We start from the raw sequence: 9,864 nt of genomic DNA on the forward strand, positions 1-9,864 counted from the left end.
TCCCCTCTGCAGTCAGCAGGGACATCCACAACTAGATCAGGCTGCCCAGAGCCCTCTCCAGCCTCACCTTGATTATCTCTAGGGATGAGGCCTCAACCACCTCCCTGGGCAACCTGTTCCAGTGTTCCACCACCCTCATGGTAAAGAACTTGTTCCTAACATCCAATCTAAATCTGCTCTGCTCTAGTCTGAAGCCATTTCCCCTGGTCCTGTCCCTGCAGGCATTTGCAAACAGTCTCTCTGCAACCTTCCTGTAGCCCCCTTCAGGTACTGGCAGGTTGCTCCTCTCCAGGCTGAACACCCCCAGCTCCCTCAGCCTGTTCTTGTAGCAGAGCTGCTCCAACCCCCTGAGCATTTTCGTGGCCTCCTCTGGACCCTCTCCATGAGGTCCATGTCTTTCCTGTGGGCTCCTGTAAAGTGTGTTACAGCATGAGCATTCTGTGACATTTGGGCTACAGTTGGAAAGGATCTGTATTCTCTTCAGTGCCTGCTTTTATCTGGAACAATGTTTAAGGGCTTTACTGCAGTTAATGTAATTTAAAGGATTGTCTTACTGGGGAAAAATTTAAAGTGGTGGTGGCCTTGCAAGATACAAAGTTAGTAAATAAGGAAGTTGAGGGTTACCTGGAGAAAAAGTGTTCAAGTGAAGCTCTGTGGGGATGATAGACTGCAATTTGCTTTGGGTTTGGTCAAACTTAGTGTTTCTGTTGTTCAGACTAAGGGATGAGGAGATAGAAGGCAGCCCTGTAGAACACAACTTGGTAGTGCTTATGGATGAGAAGCTGGACATGAGCAGGCAGAGATTGCAGCACAGAAGACCAATGGGGCTCTGGAGAAGAGAAGACTGAGAGGGGATCTGATCAATGTCTATCAATACCTGAGGGCTGGGGGTCAAGTGGAGGGGGCCAAGCTCTTTTGGGTGGTGCACAGCAATAAGCCAAGGAACAATGGAGACAAACTTAAATGTGAAAGGTTTCAGCTCAACATGAGGAGAAACTTCTTTCCAGTGAGGGTGACAGAGGCCTGGGGCAGGCTGTCTAGAGAGGCTGTGGAGTCTCCTTCTCTGGAGCCTTTCCAACTGCAACTGGATGCATTCCTTTCCTATGCAGACTCCCCTGGGTACTGGCAGGGGCATTGAACTGGATGATCTCTGGAAGTCCTTTCCAACCGCTACTGTTCTATGATTCTATGATTCTTGAGCTGGGACAGCATCAGTCCTATTCTGTGTGCAGAAGCAGTTTTTGCAGTGCTGGAATGTTCTCCTGCAAGGGTGTGTTGGGTTTGATTTTGGTAACAGATGACTTCCTATGGATAACTACCAGTCAGTGCAATCCTTGGATGCAAATGTTCTTTGTTTTTTCTCAGAGCTTATCCTGTGCCATTGGGATGTGCTTGGCTTTTACATCATTTTTGATATTGAATGTACAGATCTGATGTGGAAGAACTGCCTCTGGGTATCTTCCTCTTGGCTGATCAGTCATTCAAGAAAGACCCTCTGACAGCTGGTAAACACCATGCAGAAGCCCTGGGGGTGCCAGCCCTGCCAGATGGCTGTCTATGTGTATCTGTTAATAGAGCTATCATTACCTGACACACTAAAAAGTCCCTCCCCAGCTTTTTTGTAGCCCCCTTCAGATACTGGAAGGCCACAAGAAGGTCTCCTCAGAGCCTTCTCTTCTCCAGACTGAACAACCCCAGCTCTCTCAGTCTGGAGAGACTGAGCTCATCCTCTTGGCCCTTCTCTGGACATGTTCCCCCTCTCCTTTGTTAGCTTCCCAATAGCAGTAGTTCCAATCCCCTGCTTTTCATCCATTGACTCCAATGGTTTAGCCTGCCACTGAGCAGTCTGTGCAGTCAAAGGCTGGATTAGTGTCTTGTAAAACCAAGGAGCAATGATAACAGCACTCCTTTCCCATACAGCCCATCACATTTCTCTGCCTTGCTGAATGTGATGGTGATACCATCTGAAGCCAAGCTGCAGATCTGACCAGAGCTTCTGAAAACACAGCAAGGGACAGCACTGAGCCCTCTCACAAAGCCCTTTTTAGGCTTTCACATGTTGCCAAGAGGGTGCCTGACTATTCTGGTCTGATATGCATAGCCTAGAGGTTTGGTTTCTGAGTAGGATATTTAAAGCTTATGTGCTGGCTTCTTTCAAGAAGAACCCAGGTGCCAGTTCAGCACATCTGCCCATCAGGGGACCTGCATGGCCCTCCTCCAACAATTTTATGCTGGCATTCTAGTGCAGGACAAGCTGGAACAAGATGCAGAGCTCTCAGCTTACTTCTCCCTTGATACATGACTCTCCCCATGCACCTTTACATGGGGTTACACAGTGTTAGTCATGTGGGTGTGAGGTAATGTGACAGAGAGAGATGGGTTGCAGCTGATGTGTGTGCCTTCAAGCAGGCCTCCTCAGGGCATGGGCACCTGGTACCCAGCTCCATGCCTCTAGCCTGGTAGGAGCACCACAGCTGTGCTCTTGCCCTCTGACCATGAGTGTTACACGTACAGGTATGAAGGATTGGGGTGCAGTGAAAAATATGCATCTGCACACAGAATCACAGAATGTTAGAGGTTGGAAGGGACCTCCAGAGATCATCCAGTCCAACCCCCCTGCCACAGCAGCATCACCCAGGGGAGTCTGCACAGGAATGCATCCAGCTGGGGTTTGAAAGGCTCCAGAGAAGGAGACTCCACAACCTCTCTGGGCAGCCTGCTCCAGGCCTCTGTCACTCTCACTGGAAAGCAGTTTCTCCTCCTGTTGAGCTGAAACCTTCTCTCTTCAACTTTGTCCCATTGCTCCTTGGCTTATTGCTGTGCACTATTATATATTTTAGAAATAATTTATAAACTATACTAAGATAGCAAATGCAATTTTATATGTATATGCAATTTTAACAAAATGCAATTTTGTTACTTGTTACTCATCATTTAGTATAACAAAAGGGGCACTGGATATAAACTGCTAGGACCAAGGGCAATGGATGGAAACTACAGCACCGGAGGTTCCACCTTGACATGAGGAGGAACTTCTTTACTGTGAGGGTCACAGAGCACTGGAACAGGCTGTCCAGAGAGGTTGTGGAGTCTCCTTCTCTGGAGCTTTTCCAGCCCTGTCTGGATGTGTTCCTGTGTGACCTGTGCTGGATTCTATGGTCCTGCTCTGGCAGGGGGTTTTGGACTGGAAGATCTCCAGAGGTGCCTTCCAGTCACTAACATCCTGTGACCCTGTAATGCTGTGAAAAGCATAACACTTACAAACATGCTGTCAGCCCCAATTGATGGAATAGTGCAGAGTGGAGCACAGTGCAGGCTTCAAGACAGCAAATCCCCAGTTCTTAGGGGACATCTCCACTGATGCTGACTCTGACTGCAGTTGGTTACCTCACTGTGTCGCAGCCCTGGGTCTGCATCCTGGCACATTAGGGCCTGTACATGCAAGGGGCAGGCAAAGCACAACCTTAATGATGTAATGGACTGGGGGGAAAGGAGCAAAACTAGAAGTGGGTAGATTCAGATTGGATGTTAGGAATGATACTGTGATACTGTGAATAAGTTCTTTCCCATGAGGGTGGTGAGACACTGGAAGAGGTTGCCCAGGGAGGTGGTGGAAGGCTCATCCCTGGAGGTGTTTAAGGCCAGGCTGGTTCACAGGATCAGAGAACATTAGGGGTCGGAAGGGACCTCCAAAAATCGAGTCCAACCCCCCTGCCAGAGCAGGACCATAGAATCCAGCAGAAGTCACACAGGAACATATCAAAATGGGTCTTGAAAGTCTCCAGAGAAGCAGACTCCACAGCCTCTCTGGGCAGCCTGTTCCATTGCTCTGTGATCCTCACAGTAAAGAGTTTCCTCCTCATGTTGAGGTGGAACTTCCTGTGCTGTAGTTTATATCCATTGCCCCTTGTCCTATCGCAGGATGCAACTGAGCAGCTCCAGGTCTCTCAGCCTCTCCTCATCCGGCAGTGCTCCAGTCCCTTCAGCATCCTTGTAGCCCTCCCTGGGACTCTCTCCAGCAGATCCCTGTCCTTCTTGATCTGGGGAGCCCAGTACTGGATGCAATATTCGAGGTGAGGTCTCAGCAAGGCAGAGTAGAGGGGGAGGAGAACCTCCCTGGCTCTGCTGGACACACTCCTCTGAATGCACCCCAGGATCCCATTGGCCTTTTTGGCCACCATGGCATGTTGCTGTCTCATGCAGAGCTTGTTGTCCACCAGCACTCCCAGGTTCTTCTCTACAGGGCTGCTCCCTGGCTGCTCTCCCAGTTATCATTACCTGACACTCTAAAAAGTCCATCCCCAGCTTTCTTGTAGCCTCCCTCCGATACTGGAAGGCCACAAGAAGGTCTCCTTGGAGCCTTCTCCTCTCTGATCAACCTGATCAACCTGATCAACCTCAACTCTCTCAGTCTCACCACTCTCATGGTGAAGTAGAAGCAGCATTATGCAGTACTCTTCACTCTGACTCTCCTAAGGATCTCCCTTCATGGGAAATTGATGTGACCTGTACAGAATAGCTCTGCCCTACTAGGCATATTCAAAAGAGTTTGGAAATTGTTCAAACCTGAGTGCTCTGATGTAGAGCAGGGGCACAGATGTCCACCCTTTGGCTGCCTGGCATGCAGCAGGGAAGTGAGGAAGGGAAAGGTCAGCAGGAGAACAGTGCACCAGGGAGAAATGCCTCTTGGCGTAACTGAGGAGCTGCTGTGAGTTGCCACTTTTGTCATTCTCAGGACTGTGCCATCCACCTGTTCTGGTCTCTCTCTTACTGTGCTCCTCACTGCCCAGTTTCACTCCTGAGACCCTGAAGAGTCCACATGAGCTTCAGCAGGATGGGCAGGAACTAATTCCCTCAGAGCAGTTTGCTCTGTAAGAGTTCTCTCTGGCTGAACACCTTTCAGGCAGGAACAGACTGTGCACCCTTCAGGGTATAACCAATCTGTGTCAGCTATGGAGACCTTTGTGAAACAGACAAATCCATTTTTCCTGTAATGCCAAATACCAATTATCTTTGCTGTTTCCTTTAACCACCATGGCCACTCTTGAAATACCTTTCCTGCTGCTGGGCAAATACACAGACACATTCTTACTGCTTGCACCGATGGCCCAGGCCAACCTCGTGAGGTTCAGCAAGACCAAGTGCAAGGTCCTGCAGCTGGCTCAGGGCACTCCCAGGCACTGATATAGGCTGGGCAGGAACTGGCTTGAGAGCAGCCCTGGAGAAAAGGCCTTGGGGGTGCTGGTGGTGGTGGCTCAACAGGAGCCAGCAGTGAGCACTTGCAGCACAGAAAGCCAAGCAGAGCCTGGGCTGCAGCAAGAGAAGTGTGGCCAGCAGGGCCAGGGAGGGGATTCTCCCCCTCTGCTCCACTCTGATGAGACCCCACCTGGAGCACTGTGTCCAGTTCTGGAGCCTCTATTCCAGGAAAGATCTGGAGGTGCTGGAAAGTGTCCAGAGAAGGGCCATGAGGATGAGCAGAGGGCTGGAGCTGCTCTGCTGTGGAGACAGACTGAGAGAGTTGGGGTTGTTCAGTCTGGAGATGATAAAGCTCAGAGGAGACCTTGTTATGGTCTTCCAATATCTGAAGATGGCTACAAGAAAGCTGGGGAGGGACTTTTTAGGGTGTCAGGGAATGATAGGACTGGGGGGAATGGATCCAAGCTAGAAGAGGGTAGATTGAGATTGGATGTTAGGAAGAAGTTGTTCCCCAGAAGGGTGGTGAGAGACTGGAAGATGTTGCCCAGGGAGGTGGTGGAAGCCTCATGCCTGGAGGTTTTTGCAGCCAGGCTGGATGTGGCTGTGAGCAAGCTGCTGTAGTGTGAGGTGTCCCTGTCCCATGGCAGGAGGGTTGGAACTGGATGATGATTGAGGTCCCTTCCAACCCTGACAGTTCTAGGATTCTATGATTTCTTAGTGTGAGGCCTTTCTGGAGGCTTGTCAAGAGCCTTTCTTGTATGACAAAGAGTTTGATTTAATGAAGAAATGAAACGTTTATGAACTAATCTATACCACTCTCCCAAACCATAGATTTTGGTAGTGGAAAGTTCAGTTGAATGCTCTGATAAAATGTTGTCTGATAGTGTGTTGTGCCAATTAATCTAGGAGGTAGAGGTGGGAGTGAGGTTCTATACTTTCAGCAACATTTCAGATTTCATTTTGATGTAAATGTAAGTGGTTGGTGAAATGAGAAAGTATTGCAGGTTTTTTATCATAAAACAAATGAAAAATGGGTTAGTAAGGATTCAGGTTTCCTTTACTACACATTTGTGCACTTGTTTGTATCTCCATAAAAGTCAGAACCTCTCTGGCATAAAGAGGGCACAGAGGGCAGTGCCAGCAAGTTTGCTGAGGGCACAAAGCTGGGAGGAGTGGCTGACACAGGAGGGTTGTGCTGCCATTCAGCCAGACCTGGACAGGCTGAGAGCTGGGCAGGGAGAAACTGCATGACATTCAACAAGGGCCAAGGGGAGAGTCTTGCACCTGGGAAAGAACAACCTCATGGAGCAGGATAGGTTGGGGACTGAACTGCTGGAGGGCCATGAAGGGGGAAGGGACCTGAAGATCCTAATAGATGGGAGCTTGACTGTGAGCCAGCAATGTGCTCTCCAGCAGATCCCTGTCTCTCTTGAAGTGGGGAGCCCAGAACTGGATGCAGTATTCCAGGTGGGTTCTCACCAGGGTAGAGTAGATGTGGAGGAGAACCTCCCTCAGTCCTACCTTTCCACCTTGGTTTTGTAGGCTGCCTGCTCCACGGTGCTGGTTCCCATGTCTAGCGCTGCATACCAAGGACAAACGCTCTGCAGCTTGACCTTCTTTGGGGATTTCAGCCTGCAGCAGAGGAGTTAAACTGTCAATGGCGTGGAGCAATGGAAAGTATGTTCCCTAACAATGTTCTATTTAAAATACAAAGCAAATGTAAGGTTGGCAGGAGGTGTCAGATGGCAGGAACTGAGAAGCACTTTTTCTATTTGGAGCCTCAGCAGATGCAGGATGGCTTTCCCCAGCTGCCTGGGGCTTCAGTCCCTCTCTGTGGGTAAAGAAGGAGCTCAATCATGGTGCACCATGTGCCATACAGCAGTACAGTGGAACTTGTTGTGTGGAGGATTTCTTTCTCTAGGTGAACAAAAAAAAAAATAATAAGAGGAAGCAGCCTTTTGTAAGCAGCATTCCCTGGGAGCAGAGCTCCAAGGGAAGAACAGGTAGTGTGAGCTTGCAGCACAGAAAGCCAAAGGCTGCCTGGGCTTCATCCAAAGCAGCTCTGCCAGCAGAGCCAGAGAGATGATTGTGACAATTTGCTCTCCTGAGACTTCACCTACAGTGCTTTGCACAGGTCTGGAGCCCTCAACACAGGAAGGACATGGACCTGATGGAGAGGATACAGAGGAGGGACATGAAAATAATCAGGGTGTCGGAGCACTTTGCTATGAGGACAGGCTGAGGGAGCTGGGAGTGTTCAGCCTGGAGAACAGAAGGCTCCAGGGAGACCTAAGAGCAGCCTGCCAGTACCTGAAGGGGCTACAAGAAGGCTGCAGAGAGACTATTTGCAAAGGCCTGCAGGGACAGGACCAGAGGCAATGGCTTCAAAGTAGAGCAGAACAGATTTAGATTGAATGTTAGGAAGAAGTTCTGCACCATGAGGGTGGTGGAACACTGGAACAGGTTGCTCAGGGAGGTGGTTGAGGCCCCATCCCTGGAGATATTCAAAGTGAGGCTGGAGAGGGCTGTGGGCAACCTGATCTAGTTGGGGATGTCCCTGCTGACTGCAGAGGGGGTCAGACTGGATGACCTTTGGAGGTCCCTTCCAACCTAAGAGACTCTATGAGTTTGCTATTATATATAAATTACTAAATCACTCCGAAGTGTTTGATTTGGATTTTTTTTGGGGTCTTATAAGAACATGGACGTTTTTTCAGACATTTGCCTAAGTTTGAGATGGGGATTTAAAAAAAAGTTACTAAAACCTTTGCACAGCATAAAAAAAAAAAAAAAATCCTCCTCCTGTGCACCTCTAAGAAATATTTTGAGTCTCAGTTTAGGGGGAAAGGAGTATTCTGGTTTCATCTATTGCCCAGAAAACCTTTGGTTTTGCTTTGATTTTTGAGGAATGAGATCAGTCTGGGGAACATGACCTTGATTCCTTGCAGTTAGAGTTCAGAGAAATGCTACCAGGTAGGTTATGTCTCATAATCTTCCCACTTGGTTTAGATGGAAATTGGAATGTGAGGCTTTAAAAATGGGTGTCTGTAGTCACTGAAATAAGTGGTCATAGCAAATCTGCTCAGAGCACATCTAGTCATGAACTTTGTGTGGAAGCAGCTATCCAAGTTGATGAAGAAAATGGTGGGAAAAGAGGCCCCAGTGGCCTTCCTGGCAGTCCCAACACAGCCCTACAAAAATCTGTTTCCGAAGTGACTCACAATCAGTGGTTGCAAACATGTCTCAAAATCTTTCTGCCTGTGAGAAAAATCACGGAATCACAGAAAATACCTGGCTGGAAGAGACCTCCAAGCTCATCCAGTCCAACCTTCCACCCAGCACTGCAGGGTCAACACCAAACCATGTCCCTAAGCACCATCTCCAAGGTTGCCTAAGCACCTTCAGGCCTGGTGACTCCAGCACTGCCCTGGGCAGACCATTCCAATGGCTGAGAGCCTTCTCTGGGAAGAAATATTTCCTAGCATCCAGCCTGAGCCTCCCCTGCTGCAGCTTGGAACCATTTCCTCTGCTCCTGTCCCTTGCCACCAAAGAGCAGAGGCTGCCTCCTCCTTACTCCAACATCCCTTCAGGGAGCTGTAGAGAGCAATGAGGTCTCCCCTCAGCCTCCTCTTCTCCAGCCTGAACACCCCCAGCTCCCTCAGCCCCTCCTCATAGCCCAGGGGCTCCAGGCCCTTCTCCAGCCTTGTTGCCTTTCTCTGGACAGGCTCCAGCCCCTCAATATCCTTCCTGGAGTGAGGGCCCAGAGCTGAACACAGCACTTGAGGTGTGGCCTCAGCAGTGCTGAGCACAGGGGGATGGTCACATCCTGTCCCTGCTGCCCACCCTGTTTCTGATCCAAGCCAGGATGCCACTGGCTTTCTTGCCCACCTGGGCACTGCTGGCTCATGATCAGTGACTGCCAACCAACACCCCCAGGTCCCTCTCTGAGTCACAGCTTCCCAACCACACATCCCCAGGTCTGTAGCTCACCATGGGGTTGTTGTGACTCAGGTGCAGGACCTGGCCCTTGGCCTTGTTGAACCTCATACACTAAGCCTTGGCCCATGGGTCTGACCTCTCCAGGTCCTACTACAAACTCTCCCTACCCGCTAGCAGATAGACACAGCCACCCAGCTTGGTGCCATCTGCAGATTCACTGAGTGTACCTCCATCCATCCCCTCATCCAGATCTCTTTCATGTGCCTCATACATTTTTTCATTGCTCCTTCAGTATAAGCTTAAACAACTATATTTTTTGATTTTTTTCTTTTCCCCTTCTCTCAAGGGTTTTTTTCCCATTGTGCATGTACCAGCTGCAACCCCCTGTCCTCTACCTGCTGGCATAAGTCTCTGGGCAGGATATAATTCAGAGGTTCATATGGCCCTGTCTCCCAGCATGGTGAGGGTTTAAATGGGAGATTTTTATTTTGTGGTTGTTGGGAAGCCTCAGAGAAGAGGCAGCTGCTGTTTGAATGGCTGCAGTTTATTCTGGTGCCAGCTGCCCCCTCTGTGCCCTGCTGCACCTGTTGGCACTTGAACCATAGGCATTTTGTGCATAGTAACTCTATAAGGTGAGGGTGGATTTTTATAGAACAAGATTAAGGCAGCTTCAGCAAGGCTTAAGGAGAAGAGAGAGGAGCTGTGCTGAAGGGCAGGGATGTGCAGGTA

The sequence above is a fragment of the Melanerpes formicivorus genome, unplaced genomic scaffold (genome assembly GCF_026170545.1).
Source record: "Melanerpes formicivorus ecotype bairdi unplaced genomic scaffold, bMelFor1.0.p_v2 SCAF_5, whole genome shotgun sequence".
Classification (NCBI taxonomy): domain Eukaryota; kingdom Metazoa; phylum Chordata; class Aves; order Piciformes; family Picidae; genus Melanerpes; species Melanerpes formicivorus.